Genomic DNA, 15,894 nt, shown 5'->3' with positions numbered 1-15,894 from the left:
ATCATCCCACAAAGCAAAAGGCCGCTGGTTCAATTCCCGGTCAGGGCAGCTGCCTGGGTTGCAGTTTTGGTGCCCAGTTGGGGTGCATGCAAGAGGCAATCGATTGATGTTTCCCTGTCACTCCCACATCGATGTTTCTCTCTATGACAGCTAGGCATTCACTCACTAATGCAGATACTTCACAGTTTTATAGCAAACATTCTTCATGATTACATTACATGCTGCCCCATACCAGTTGAAAATAAAAACTTCAAATAGTCTATTATCCTGTCCCCAATTTTCTTCATTTTTGTGCTGATGTTTAAAACTGAAGCTGTGTCTTCAAAATGCAGAAACGGCCACTTAAATAAGCAAATCAGTGGGAAAGTGCTCTGGTTGGTCTTTTATACCAAACAAGCTATCTGAAGCCATGGTTTGCTGTGCAGTCAGGAAGACAAGGACACGAGGTCAAGTTTCGCTCTTGTTGGCACAGTGGAGGTAGATTTTACTTCACTTGAATTAATACTGGAAAGTAAAGGTCAAAGGAATGCCTGGGATTGTGCCTAAGTCTAGGCCACAGGATATCAGGGCCTTGTTGTTACTCTTAAAAACCACAGCCAAGAACAATCACCAGAGCTGAGGCTCCCATGTGGACAATTGTAATGTGGACTTTTGCTTAAGAACTTCTGGCCAAGAAAATAAAAAATTAATATGTCTAATTAAACTCAATCATAGTAATATCCCTATTTGGTAAATAAAAATCTTTTCTCAAAACATAACATTTCAAGGAATTTATCACATAAAGGAATAGATGTAATTATTACTATATAACATTAATTGACTGCCAAAAGTATTTTAATTAATTTATTGGATATTGCATAAGACATGAAATTAGGCACGTTACTGCCTATTGAGTGCCCAGTCATAATTCAACAGCATAACACTCTTAAGATGAAGTGTTTCTATCACCAGTAAACTTAGTAGTGATCATCTTTTTTAAAAAAATTCATTATTGAAACTTCTCCCAGTGTAGTCTTCGATGGCCAGGCCAGCTGAGATTACTTTAGGAAAAAATCGTGTGCAATATTGTGCATTTCATTGAAGGTACTCAAGCATAAGTTTGTGTTAGGATTACACGAATTTTGTCATTCAAAAGTCTTGAGCAGGAGAAGGTTTGAATGAATAGGTGTTCCTTCTGAACTATCATGTACACAACTATACACCACACTAAGCTGTTAGGGGAAACTTGGGTACGGGCAGACCCCACATTCTTGAGAATGTGACAGAATCCTCCTCCTCTGTTCTGTCAGGGCTCATGGTGCTCCTTCAGGAGAGGGCAGACTGTAGGCTCCACTCACACAAGGGCTCACACTCGGACACCATCTGGGATAGGCAGGTTCACCTCCCTGGCAGGGGAACGCTTCTCAATTAATGAAATGTCTGGATCTCCTGGGACTTTATAAAGGACGTTCTCATACATAACCAAAACACTTTGGTTCTTTTTCCTACCCTTTGGGACTGTATTGAATCAGCCTCATCTCTCTTCTAGGTAATATCTGGCTTCTTCAGTTATTCTAGGAGATTCTAAGTCAAAGCTTCAATGGAACAAGGAGTCTTAAGCAGGTGACACCACAGCATTGATGGAAAGGTCTAGCTGTGGAACTGGCTAGAACTGGATTTGAATCTCAGCCTACTCTGTGAGCTTTGAGTTCCTTATTAGTAAAACGGGAATGGTCATGTCCACTGATAGGATGTTGTGATGATTAAATGACAAAACAGCCCAGCACTCAGCATCCAGTAAGTGCTCAAGACTGCGAGCTCCATTACCTCTCAACTCTCACAGACCTTGCCTTATTAATAGACCTCCGTCTCAGAAACCATTTCAAGTCACAGATATACAGACTGGATTTTGTGCCTCAGTTTTAACTGGCTGCATATTTCATTTGAAATGTCTAAGTACGTCACTGGTACAATGAAGCCTTCTTCTAATGTCATTCTTGGATTTCTTGTTCTAGAGCCCTTGTTTAAACGGAAAAGTGTGGAACAGTATTAACTTCTCTCCAACAGAGTTTAAGTGGAACTCACTCACCTTAACGTGCAACATGCAGTACAGTGGAGAATGGGGCCACCACGTATTATCCTCCAAGACGATGTTAAAACCTACCTTGCAGTTAGAACTCAGGAGCTTAGTCATGTTCAAGAAAATAAATTCGGATTAGCACTTGCTGAGTTCTGTCATTAATAACCATGGGAAGTACTCAGGTTGATTTAATTAAGTCATGTTTTTCCCCATCGAGGGCAGTCCTGTCACTGTCACAGGAACAGGGATTTGGTCCTTTTTGTTAACATAACTTCTTAGAGGCAGTGTTCTGGAGAGACGCTGTGATTCTTATTGCACAGTCTGTTTCCCTAACACTCATCTAGACAGAATCAGTGTTGTTACTTCAAGAGTCATACAATGGAACAGTTATAGGTAATCCCATCTTCTGAACTAGCTAGAAATAAAAATTAAATGGGCCTTGCGCATTTGTGAAATGCAGTGTTTCATTGGGGCCGTGCAACACTAAGTGAGGCTGAGAAACAGGGTGTTAATTCAGGCCCAATCATTTAATTCCACTCTGTTATGTGCCGTATTTATTGCCCTCCTGGATCTGTTTTCTATGGCCTGATAAAGACACAGTGATTCTCTGAAGCTCAGTCAGGGACCATTTTATTTATATCGTTAGTTAGTCCAATAAAAGCACTGGCTTCAGCTTCAAGCTGTTATCTGCTTTGTAGCCCTGTCAGTAACGATGAAAAAGCTGATGGGACTTCATCTCACAAGCTGGAGTTGCTCTGCAGTTGAAAGGGGGCTTGTAAGGAGAGGGAACAGTCAGCACTGGACCGACTGTAGGAAAGCGAAGTTTGGTGTAACCAGATTGAGTCTGACTTGGGGTCGACTCCAGGTGTAGCCACAGATGTGAACTTCCCTTTGTGAAGCGTGTTGGTGTTGTGGAAACTTGATCAACATTTTCGGGGTGAACTTGGAACCTTTGAAGCTGTGATTCTATTTGTGAACGAGACAAGTTTTTAAATTCTAATTAAAACCTTGCTGCAACCCTCTACAAAGTGAACCTAATGCTAATGTCACAAAAAAGAAAATGTAATGCAGGTCTAAAGCTGTTTATGTGTGCGCGTGGCAGAGGAGAAGTGATGAACACACGCATGCACTAGGACCACACTTTAGATACTCTTTTAAAAAATAGTTTTAATTTCATAGTTTAATGGATGATTTGATTGTTTTCCTAACAGTCTATAAAGTGATGTAAAGAGGCCCAGAAAAAAGAAATGATGGTGGAAAACAGATTTACAGGGGTCGCATGAGTTAGTGATGTGGCAATCAGAAGATAACACAGGTGCAGTAATGTAACAAACTGTGTAATTACCAGCATTTCCAGTGGAGTTAGTGTGTAGTTATCCATGTAATAATGGACATTATTGCATAGCAGATAATGCAATTTGCTAATTTCATTGGTGTACAGTGCACAAAAGAAGGAAGTCATTATTTTTTGTTTCAGCACTAAAAGATGAAGACATTTTAAGGACCAATGGATGCCCCTCTATGAGAGAGATCATCTTTTTAAGTCTGTCCTAGCCATTCCACAAGTAAAGGCAAATGTATTAGTAGTGCCCTGGCTGGCGTAGCTCAGTGGATTGAGCGCAGGCCGGGAACCAAAGTGTCCCAGGTTCGATTCCCAGCCAGGGTACATGCCTGGCTTGCAGGCCATAACTCCCAGCAACCGCACATAGATGTTTCTCTCTCTCTCTCTCTCTATCTCCCTCCCTTCCCTCTCTAAAAATAAATAAATTTAAAAAATCTTAAAAAAAACTTTATAAAAAATACCCAATTTACATTATAAAAAAAAATGTATTAGTAGTTAGTGGCTTCCAGACCTGTGCAGGTATTTAGACATTTGGAACAACTGGCACTGAAGAAACTTATATTCAAGGAATGTGATTGAAATTACATGAGCAAATTTGCTTGGAAGCATAAACATCAATAACCAAAAGTTACCACATTCCCACTGAATGATAAGGAATGAATATTCTTTTTTTTTTTGGCCAGCAACGAAGATTTTATGACCACTTTCTGTTGTAAACCAAGAGCTAACAGTTTAGGGTACACTTCTCAAGTGACTCAGACACACCACATAACATCTCTCACTGCAATTTTATTTTTATGCACTTGAGAAATAAAGATTCCCTCCAAGCCACATGAAGTCTCTGCCACCCATGCTCCTAGCAGGACCTAAATTGGTAAAAAGAGGGCCGGCAGAGCCGAGCTGCAGAGACCTGTCCGGGCATCTTCGCCAACCCCCACCCCCAGCCTGGACTCCTCACCCCCACCCCAGACCACTGCTCACTCTGCAGGGCAGCCGAGGGTGAGGGTGCAGCAGTCCACCTGGGGACATGGGGCCACAGCCGTGGCCTGACCAGCACCGGGGAATGCTCATGGGAAAGGGCCGCCTAGGACCTTGGCCCCGGGCTGGTGGTGTTTACAAATTTCTCTCAAATACATTATTTTGATGACAAAAATGAAAGAAGCTTTGTAAACTTTTTAAAATTATGAATCATACGAAGTAGTTATTTACATTTATTGACAAAATAGGAACTATGGCAGAAGAATCAAGTTGGTGAAATCCTTAAATAGGTAATAATGAATGAAGTTTGCTGTTTCGGGCTTTTGTAGAAAGAGAAGTGATTGTGGTGTTTGGACATGTGTTTGAGCTTGCATTTTCCCACAGACTTTAAAAAAGAAAAGAACCTGATGATCCCCAGAAATCTTGCTATTTCCACAATGGCAGAAAGAGATGGGAGAAATTTCTGCAGTCCAAAAGCCATCTAAAGTGAATAAAATACACAATCCATCTAATGCTCCTAAATGCAAGGAGATAGACCCTTGAGTTACGGAACATCGTCATTTGCTAACTCCTGGCCTGGTCTACCCGAACATAGTGCTCTCCGGCACTGGGTAGGTGGGGGTGGGGGTGACAGGAGGACTGTGCTGTGTGTGGGGACACCTGATAAACAGTAACAACATTTAGAACTTTAGAATTTATGAATCGCTTTCTTATACACAATCACATTTGATGTTCGCAACACACTTGTAGGTAGGCCAGGTAGCTCCATTTTATAGATGTGGTAACTGAGTTTGAGAGAGCTCGTGTGGCTGGTGGTCATCCATTGGGAAAATGGTAGAATGGGGTCTCCCCATCCCCAGCCCAGTACAACTGCACTAAGGAAAGATTGAAAGAAGCTCTGCGAAAGAATAACAAATGGCCCACTCATGGCCCTGCCAATTCTAACTTTTCACGATTCTGTGGTAACTGCTCAATCACTGAATTTAGAGAGAAAGGGAGCTAAGGTGATCAAGAAAGATTCCAAGGGAAATGTGGGGAGTGTGCAGGAGGGGTTCTGGAAGGAAGGGCAGAGACATTCAAGGCTGATGGGACGGCAGAAGGGGCACAACGTGTGGTGGATGGAGGTGTGGCACCCTGGGCCAGAGCGTGGCAGGCTCAGAAGGTTTGCATGGAGAAGCAATGGGCACTATATGCTGAATGGCAGACAGCACCCAGATGGTGGAGGCCTTGGATGCCAGCTCAAGAGTGTATGTGGAAGAAAGCGAAGAAACATTGAAAGTTTCGAGTAGGAGAACGATGTCATAAAGATGACTTTTTATGAGGATTAATTTAGTGGTATGCAAGAAAAAGTAGCTCTTGCTGGCAACGAGTTATGAGACCACAGCAATTGTCCAAGCATGAGAGAAAAGCTAATACTGCTGAAAAGAGTGGTATACAACCACAAGGATTTAATAATTCTCTGGTGGATTAGAAAAACAATTTTCAGATGTTCTAAAGTATTTAAGTAAATCAATCTCAGCTGCTCGCCCTTCCTGAGAAATAGCTCCAAATTAAACTTGGCTTTCAGCAGACATGAAAAACAAAATTAGGCAATCATCTAAAATCTGGGACAATGCTCTGTACTTAATAGGTGTTCAATTAATTTTTCTTATAATTGTGATGAAAATATTATCCAATTCAATCAAGAAAAATCAAAATTCTCTCAATATCCAGTTTTTTCAGATAGCAATATTTTTATTAAAATACAATGATAAGGCTTCTTTCATTCTATGGATTTTAAGCATGCAGATCTAGAGTAAATGAATGCTAAATTTGGAGGCCACTGAAGGGTTTTTTTTTTCTTTATGAGCTGAGTGACATCGAATAGGATAATAGTAGTAATAAAGAAATAAATTTACTGTTTTGAATTCAGCCTAGAATTTTTATCATAGAGAATTCCATAAAATTTGGTCTTTGCTAAGGGTCACAATTTCAATTAATTGAACCACATGACCTTAGGATAAGTAAAATCTATTATTTCTAGAGAGCTTTGAACTTAAATGATGAACTAAGATAAATGAGCTTTTAGAGATACCTAATTCTTCCGTTTAAATTGTCTCAGTGGCTGGGTAAACTTGATAAACTGGCTCCTTAACATCCCTGGGGCTCAGTTTTCTCACCTGGGAGATGGGGGTGATAATATCAGTGCTTGTGCTTACAGGTAAACTATACCATTAGCCACCCTTGTCAGCCGCCACCCTTGTGGTCCATTTCTGATCCCCGGTGGGCCCCTGGCAGCACCCTGCAGTGTGCACTGGCCTCCTGATGTCTCTGGGCAGCAATCCGTTCTCCTCTCACCCACATGAAAGGTTTCCTGTCCTGAATCCCAGCGCATCCCATTCAGTCTGTCCCCTAATTCTGGCCATATAGATACCCTGCTGCCTGCCAAGATGTTAACCAATGTTAATACATCTATATACCAGCCTTTCTAGACACCTTGTTCACATTTTAACTGGACTTGCCTTAAGCCACACAGGGAAAATGGTATTAATTTACGGTTCTTCTGTGGGCTAGTGAGAAAGATTCTGGAGGGCCTAAATCATGCCTGCACACACGAGGCAGGCTCTGGGGAGAACCCGACTTCCTGGCGGTCCCTTAATGGCTCTGTGATCAAAACCGGATGTTGTAGCTGCTCCAGCCATAAGCCGACTTTCCTGCCACAGTCGATCCTCTACACTAGGAGCCTGTTTAGGGTTAATAAGATATCCCACCATCCCTTTCACATTCCGCAAAGATGAAGGATGCTTTCATTGGGCTCAGAACCTATGCCTCCTCTAGACTTTCTAGCAAAGGACCGAGTCCTGGCATCTCATGTTCCTGCTACAGTTAGAGCCCCTGCATTTACAAACACAGCATTTAATCCCTAGCTGGGCTTCCAGCTGCTGGAGAAGAGAGCTGCCCACATCCCTGCATGAAGGACTCTTTCCACTCAAACCAACTGTGGCACTTGCTTCCCTCTGCTCTGGCGCCTACCTACAGCTGTGCTTACTGAAGTGAGACTGTAATTTGCTGCAGCATGCCCAAGTATTAATAGACAATTATTTATTGTAAATCTGAACCATTTATACTGCTTACCAGCTGACACAATGTAAAATTTTGATCCAAATGTTAATGTGTCCATAACATTGCATAATTCTGTTCCCTGCCATGGTTTTTCTCTTCTAAATGAATCGAATTTGCAGTACAAGGAAATGGCATTTTTAATGGATGAGTGATTTACAGCCTCAAACTTATAAGGCTATTATTTGTGTAACTAAGGGAGAATTGACTAATTGCAATAACACAGCAAATTAGACAAATTTAAGATTGCATTGGGAATGAATTCATAGGGAGAAAATGAAAATAACTCACAAAGTTCTTAAAAGGTAACTGAATAAATCTCACTTTAGCTTTATAGGACAATTGTATTTGGGGGAGATCAGGTACCTTTGAGACCAAACAGACTTATAAATATACAACTGAGTAGAACACAGATAGAAATTACCTCTTCACAAAGGACCACATGTGCAGGACAGAGCACTCCCAGGTCTCCAAGTGTTCGCTGGAACTGCCGACACAAATGTTTTCGGCAGTTGAGAGAAAACAAAAAGCTCTACAGTCATGTGATTTCGTGAAAAAGACACCAATTTTAGCATATTTACCTTCTATTTGTTGAGCACGCAACACGATGCCAGGGAAGAATGATTTCCTAATGGAGATCTTCGTGATTTTTCTAAGTAAAGAGTGTGCATCAGCAAAAATAATATTTATTTTTGCAGTATTCTTCTCAGGTTTGTTTATATCGATTCCTGTTATTCTGTTACCTTTGCCCACAGAGAGATTGTTAAGATAAAAAGTGCCTCAACACAACTTTAATTAAATCTCTGAGAGCTACACTGGGATGTCGAAACACAAGGACATTCAAAGGGAAGATTCCTTTAGTGCTTTAGTCCAGGTGGCCCCCATAAATTGATGGTAAGAGAAAGCAGATTTGGGGGTGCTCTAAGAATAACAAAATATTTGTGTGTCCTTCCAAATTATACACGGAGTGGCCATGCCTTCTCTGCTCCAGAAGGCATGGACCGCACTCTTACTGGCTGTGGCAACCACTTGGGTCTTTTTCCTGGGCCCTGATGCCAGTCCTACCCCCTGCAGGCTGTCCTACACAATCTAGCTGGAAATCTTTCTAAACTGTGTCTTGTCTGGCTTCTCTCCTACTGACAACCCTCCCCAGAATGGTCAGGATAAAGCACAAACACTGTATCCTGGTGCATTTGGTCTTTCTGAACCTCCCACCCGATACCTCTCACCACCTCTCCTGCTGGTCCCCTCGGCCCCTGCCCTCTCCCACAGCTGCTCCTCGCCCTGTGTGAACCATGAGCTTCAGGCAACTTGTAATCCTTGGAACAGGCCATGTGCTTATCTCTAATTGGGAGTCTTTTGCAACTCTTGTTCCCTTGGCTTGAGATGCCCTCCCCAAGCTCTTTGCTCAGCTGTTGCTGATGCTGGAGGATGGGGTGCAGAGAACACTCTGGGGAGCCTTTACTGAGCCCCCCTGGAGCTGTCAGCTATCCCTGCCTCCTCCATCACAGCCCCTTGACAGCCAGTGAGCCTCGGCTCTTTAACTGCCTTCACAGGCTAGAAGGCTCTGGAGGGCATGACTTGTCTTCTTTACAGAGAAAATGCTCTGTATATGAGGAATAAATGAAATATCTATTGAATGAAATGGGTAATAGGAAATGAAATATCCACTTTGTACCAGGCACTGAACAAGGCCCTGTAAAGAACACAAAAATGGTGTGCACATGCCCCCTTCTCTCGAATAGAATCAGTTATGATTAATTATAATAGCTTATAATTAAATACATTAAGTATATAAGAAACCAAGGAATAACAAAGCAGAATATGATTAAGCACCATAAGAAAAACAAGACTTGCTACAGCAGTTCAGAAAATTGAGTGAGATTCATTCTTTAAAGATCATCATCCTCTCTTTGTTTCTTTCTCATTGACTCTGAAATCAAGCAGACCTGAAATTAAATCCTTATTCAACCACTTATGAACAATGTGACCTTGGAGGATTTAATTTAACTAAGCCTCAATTTCCTCATCTGTAAAGTGAAGATAATATTTACCTTACCAGGTGCTGTGAGGATTAAGTAAGATCATACAAAGGTCCAAGTGCAGAGAAAAAAACTCAGTAAGTGGTGCTGAGAGCATTATTTCCAGAGGGGGTTCTCTGAGGCCTGCTCCACTGAACTTCAGGTTTTATTATTCAGTATTTCATATTTCACCTATTGGGAACGGATCTTACAATAGGAGCCTTAGCTGCATATGGCCAATAGCTTGTTTTCAAATTAGGACACAATATCCTCAGCTCCTTTCAAAATGGATTGCAAATTAATACTTGGAAGGACTCCCTTGCTACTAATAAACTTTAATTTGGGCCTCTTTGAAACGTTAAGGACTCAATGACAGAAACCATAGCTTGCTTAAACTCTGTAGGTAGTCAAAGGCTTTTTGCTGAATTTGAATGGAAAAACTTTTAAAGTGTGATTTATTTGCTCAGCATGTATTTTTATTGAGTTCTTGTACAGACCTTCTTGCTGTGTCCGTCTCCCCTTCTGCAGACCTCCATCCAGGATGGAGACATGTCGGGGGGACGGAAAGCAGTGACCAATGGCAGCAATGCAGACAACGGTGCTGTAAGTGGGATCAGACGTTAGTATTAATTGTACTGATGGCGCACTGGAGGACCAAACACCATTTCTATACTTTCTCGATAAACGAAGCCAAGACTGCTGTCTGCCTTTTTTATTAATAGTGGTCGCAGGGATATACAGTGGTTGAGAAGTTGGGCTGCAAAATTAGGCAGACCTACACAGCTGTGTGAGTTTGTACAAATTAATCTCTTTAAACTCCAGATTCTTCAGCCATTCCACATGGATTGTAAAAACAACTTTGAGAGATTGCCTTTGAGGTCAATAGAGATAATGCTTATAAAACACTTAACACTTAACACAGTAAGAACTCAGTGCATGGCTATTTTTATTATCATTTTGAAGAGAAATTATTCAATCTGTGTTAAACATGTTAAGGATGTCTGTTTAAAAGAGAAGATTTTTACATTTTTCTGGCACAGCTGAATACCCAGCCCCTAACCACTGAACAGTGCAACCTTGCCTTCCTCCAGCCTGCCAAAGAATGGGGGAGGCGTTAAGTATGCATGTGGAAAACAGGATCGATAGATCCGAGCTGCTAACGAAATCAATGCGAACAGAAATCTCGCAGCAGTTAGAAGTAATCAGCTACCACCTAGAGCACATGTGATATTGCTTAGGCTTGCTTTCTTTGCTATCGAGCAAAATTGGAATGTGGAAACATTTTAAAAATTAGAAAAGGGAAAGGATGTATATTTTGACTCTATCTCAGAGAAGCCTGGAGAGCAGTTTGGATCAGGCTGCTGCATTCACCAAGAGCCTCAGATTAGTTTTTGAGGGTTTTTCTAATCTATATCCGTAAAGACACACTACTAACAGGTTCAAAAGAAAACATACATCGTATTTCAACCTGGGTCGCCATGTGGGATCACAAGGCTTGCAGCACCCTGTTAAGAAATGTTATTTACATATCCTTTAGATAGCTTAGGAACATCATAATTATTTTGTTCAAAATATTTTGTGTTAAAGGCACGAAACTGGTTAATTTTATTAATTGAAAATATGACACACAATTTTGTAACCCTGTTTAGAGGTTTCTTCACTTTTTAATACTCAAAGCATCTAAAAAAGAAGTAGCCTGGGCCACTGGCTTGACATGTCAGGGGTCATGATCTTTCTAACTCACTCTGGTTAGTGGCTGATTTGATCAATAGGGGGAAACTATTCATATTCAATATATTTGTTTTACTTTCACTTCCCATTCCAGAAGAGAAGCCACAAACAGGAATATATTGATTAACAGCCAGTTTTTAATTGTGTCCAGTGGAAGAATTCCTTGGGAGTTGCATAAGGCTATATCACTGATGCACATCAGGAGGAATTCAAATTTTATATTTGTTCTAAGCCAGAACACTTTACTTATTATTCATAATACATGTTGAAAGCAGACACCAAAATGGCTCATTTGGAGACTTTTTGTGCTTGCCTGCTAATGCACATTAACGCCAGTACACATTCTGTATTACAGATCCATAAAATACATTTGCATAATATTGAAATTATAATCCCCAATGTGTAGTAAAAACCTTTATGAAAAATTGTTACTGCTCAGCTACTGTACAGTGGCTAATTTTTAATCTTCAGCCTCTCAGCAGCAAGTAAAGATAGGGTATTCTTTAAATAAAAATCTCAGGAGTAGAAGGCTAGAACTCGCTCTCTTTTGAGTAGGATATCTTTAGATGGAGGATTATAATATCTAACACATTAAACAGTTGCTTTTGCAGTGATTCTGGCCTTTCGAGGACTGACATCTGCACATGTTGAATTAGGTTGAGAAGCATCTCTAATGCAGCTGCCTTATATCAGTAACGGGGTAAGGATCTCTCTTATGACCTCACCCGAGGGTCTCTTCTTAGTTAGTGAAGAAGACTTTTGGGGAAGAATCAAAGTAGCTGAGGTGGCAAATACTTGAACAGACAACACCGCTGGCCACTGTTTCGTAGGTGCCGTCTCTGCACTTGGTGCTGTGGTGAAACACAGGGGTTGAGTACTTGTCCGGGCCTCTCCTCTCTCAGAGGTGGTAGATCTGTATCCGTTTAGTCCCATACCCCAACTGCTGCATCCGACAGTAGTGTTGGCTACAGATGCTGATGCTTTAAATGATTCCACAACTGTGGTTTCAAATAATTTTCAGAGAGTTCTAGCTGATAATTTCCAGAATTACTATCACTGAGTTACATTTCCTTTTTTTTTTCATTTCAAGTTTTTAATGAAAGTTGTATATAAGATTACATTATTCCTGCATCTTCTTAATTGTTCTTCCTTGTATTTGACCTTTTCCTTTCCTATTGGGCGAGATTTGGCCTTATGTTCAAGGATCTTTTTTTGGTCTTTGTCCAGCTTTAGTCTAGTGATGACCACCTTGCTGGGGTGAGTGCCCATACGGACAGTTGTGCCACTAGCTCTCTCCCGCTGCACGCATTCATCGTAGATGACATCTTTCTTCCTGGAAACCTGGGCTAATTTGCCAATTTGCTGCCCTTGGTAATGTCCTCGCACAGCCTGAACTTCATCATCCTTTCAGATAGGCACCAACTGAACATTGTATTTCTGTCTCAGCTCTTTGGAAAGAGGAAAAGACATCATCTTCCTGCAAATGAGGAAAGGTACGTTGAAATGTCTTTTACGGTTCTTGCTGCGGTCAGAAGTCACAAAGGGATTGAACTTCATTCTGGCCGCTGGTGCTTCTGTGACACTGAGTTACATTTCTGTTAGGCCTTATCAATACAGATCTTACTAAGGAAAACCCCCAAGCTTGGGCTGAACGCTCCCCTTGCGCCCAGTGGGACCCAAGCCGAGAATGGCCCTGCATTTTCTCCATCTGTGGAATTGACCATCTCTTGCCCATTGGCACTTTTTGCCTTTCCCATGGTCCTAAGCAGTTTACCCTCTGAGCAACCTCAGGGAGGTCTACTCAATTCGACTTAACACTGTGACCGAATTGTGAAGCAAGAACATGTTCTCTGGTGCCCTCTCACCAGGTCCTACCTTCTTCTTCCTTTTCTGTTTCTTCTGAAATTTATAGTGGCAGGAAGGAGAAGAGAGAACTTCGTCAAACAGGCCTGACCCCACTGGCTGGCCTCCACACACTAAATACCTTCCTGACAAGGACTGAGGGAAAACTGGAAACAAGACAGAATAAATTCCTCACTTTATTTGAAGAATTTTTGTCTGGAAAAAAAAAGTTTTCCTACTTCTCCAGTCATTTATTTTATTTTAGTTTATTTAATTTTATTAGGTATTACATACAAATTCAAAAGATATAGTAGTTCATCCAAAGTTTTTTTTTATACTGTGGGAAGTCAGTCTCTTCTATTTAAAACAAACAGTAGTATATTATGCATGATATTCTGTACCTTTTTTGTCATTTGTTAGTACTTCATTTTATTTTACTTTATTTTTTGCTAGCATCTTAAAGGTCCTTTTTATAGGGACATACAAAGCTGCCTCTTTCTTTTAACATGTATCTGCCTCAACTTACTTAATGTCTTTTTTAAATGGATATTTAAGTTGTTTCCAATTATTTGCTATTATAAATATTGCTGTGATAAATCACTCATTTATAGTAATTTTGGAACATGTAAGTTATAAAATCAGACGTTTTAATTTTGGTAGATTTTGGAAAAATGCTCACCATAGAGATTTCACCCATTTGCGCCCCCACCCCCAACCATCCAGCAGCAGTGCACTGGAGTTCCCTAGCTTAACCTTCAGGTCAGGAGCTTCCTGTATGCCATGCCTAGGACTGGAGGGAGGCTGGATTCCGGGGCGGGCTGGAGAGAGGCCTGGCTTCTCGGATGGCAGCTGGACTGCTCGCCTGTTCCCAGGCATGTGGCAGAACGAGAAAGACTGGGAAACTCTTGATGAGCCCGTTCTACTCACTTCAACCTCCTCTGATATAAACCCAGACATATGGGCTTATTTCACATGGATCTCCTGTCTGTTGCTAAAAATCTCCAGGAGGTAAATTCCACAGCCATCTTGGGTAAACTATTCTGACTTCTCACAACTCTTCTGAAGGTCAGGACATTTTTTCTTATGTCTAATATAAATCTTTTCTGCATACATCCACTTGTAAAAAACATGGGCTAATACTTCCCCAAAGCAATACAAGTTCAACTAGCTAGACAACGTGATACTACAATTTTGAAGCTAAAATATATGTATCCTCCTTTTTTAAAAAATAGCACAGATCTCCTAAATCATTGTAGAAACCTTTAATGCACACACCAGGGAGAGCGTGAGTGTTTTTATCTTACCCCGCTTTGAACTTAGCTGTGGACTTTGTAGCGACGGTGTGTGTATGTGTATATGTGCTTACAATTTTGTCATGCTCTCTTTTTTATTCTCCTCATACATTATAATCATGGAATTATGATACTTTGTTAGATGCTGATTAACATACAGCTTTGTAAACACTGCTAACACCACTTCTGCTGAAGGAGACAGTGTTGCTGCCACTGACAGGCTCATAGGCTGTTTCTGCGTGTATCTTTCTTTTTCTGTCTAGATACAATAACTATTTTAGGAACATTTGGTATCCAAAAAATCCCGGCATTGTGCAAATTAAAACATCTGCTTATACTTTGACACCCTCATTCTTCAAAGGTTAGTTGGATTTGCGGTTGCTTTGTTCAACAAGAATGCTCTTAGAGCCCAAGGATGCACATTTAATTATTGGGAAGTTACATTTGACAGAGCTGTGGGGGAAAAAATTACCCCTCATATTCAGACCAGCATTAACATTTTTATAGAACAAGATTGCCTGTGAGTCAAAGAAGAGAGAAACTCCAGGAAAATAAATATGAATCTATTTGTTTGCTGGTCTCCTTTTACTGATTTACAAGATGCCAACCAACGACTCTTTGCTCCGTTACCTAGAACTCATCAGTTTGCTCTCAAACTGGCATTTCTGATTTCTACTGAGGTTAAAGACAGCAAAGTAAACTCTGCTTCCAACAGTAAATAACGAGGGTGTTATTCTTTTCATTCAAACAGGCTTTAGATCAAGGCAGACACCTACAACCAGGTGCATTTAGCAACATTTGTCATTGACATGAATGCAAAACATGCAAAGAATCTGCTGCACAGGGGTCTCTATCCAGCCTTTTCCACCTCACATAGTCTCCCATCCTTGATTGTGGTTGAGCTTTTGTCACCTTACACTATAAGGAAGCACTGAGGTGCCAGCATTGATGGCAGCATTCCCTGATAGGTTTTTTCACACAGGTCACTCGTGCCAGGTAGCAGATTGTACACTGGAAGTCTTTCCGTATCTTGGGCCAAAGACTGGTAATCTCCCTGAGCCATGCCGAGATAACACATGTCAAGAGGCAGCGGTGGCTGGTAAACCAACTCATCACTCACTTTGTCCCACCGCCCCTCCTGGACCCCTCTTGTCTGCAGCCTTTTCATTGCCATTCCCGAAGCCGACAGGCCTTCCCTGTTGAACTGGGAGGGAAGGGGGGGCGGTGCATAACACATGCAGCAAGAGGGATTTGGCGAGGGAGGAACCAGCAGGTGAACAATGACTCATTTGGAAACGTGCAGCTGGGTGTGCATTATTTGCATATCAGGGACCCTTTGTTAAAGTGGCTTGCCCAGCTGTGTGGGCGCATCAGTGGGGGGCTGGTCTGAGACAGGAGATGAATTCTCACAGATAGCAGAGGTGCTTCCTATCTAATTTGTGCACAAGGTGAGGGAAAGCGCTCTCATTGGGGACTTGCTGCAGAAAGGCTGCGTGGTTCAGAGATTTATTTTCCTTCTGCCAAGTATAT

The 15,894-nt window shown here is 41.4% G+C and overlaps 1 pseudogene; it reads right to left on the bottom strand.

The window, feature by feature from the left end:
- Nucleotides 1-12,310: 12,310 nt before the first annotated feature.
- On the bottom strand, nucleotides 12,311-12,787 carry LOC123815648 (annotated as a pseudogene).
- Nucleotides 12,788-15,894: the final 3,107 nt, after the last annotated feature.

The sequence above is a fragment of the Phyllostomus hastatus genome, unplaced genomic scaffold (assembly GCF_019186645.2).
Source record: "Phyllostomus hastatus isolate PE091 unplaced genomic scaffold, TTU_PhHast_1.1 phas_contig_1, whole genome shotgun sequence".
Lineage (NCBI taxonomy): Eukaryota > Metazoa > Chordata > Mammalia > Chiroptera > Phyllostomidae > Phyllostomus > Phyllostomus hastatus.
Note: the sequence above shows the minus strand (reverse complement) of the source record. Positions and strands in the feature narration are given on the sequence as shown.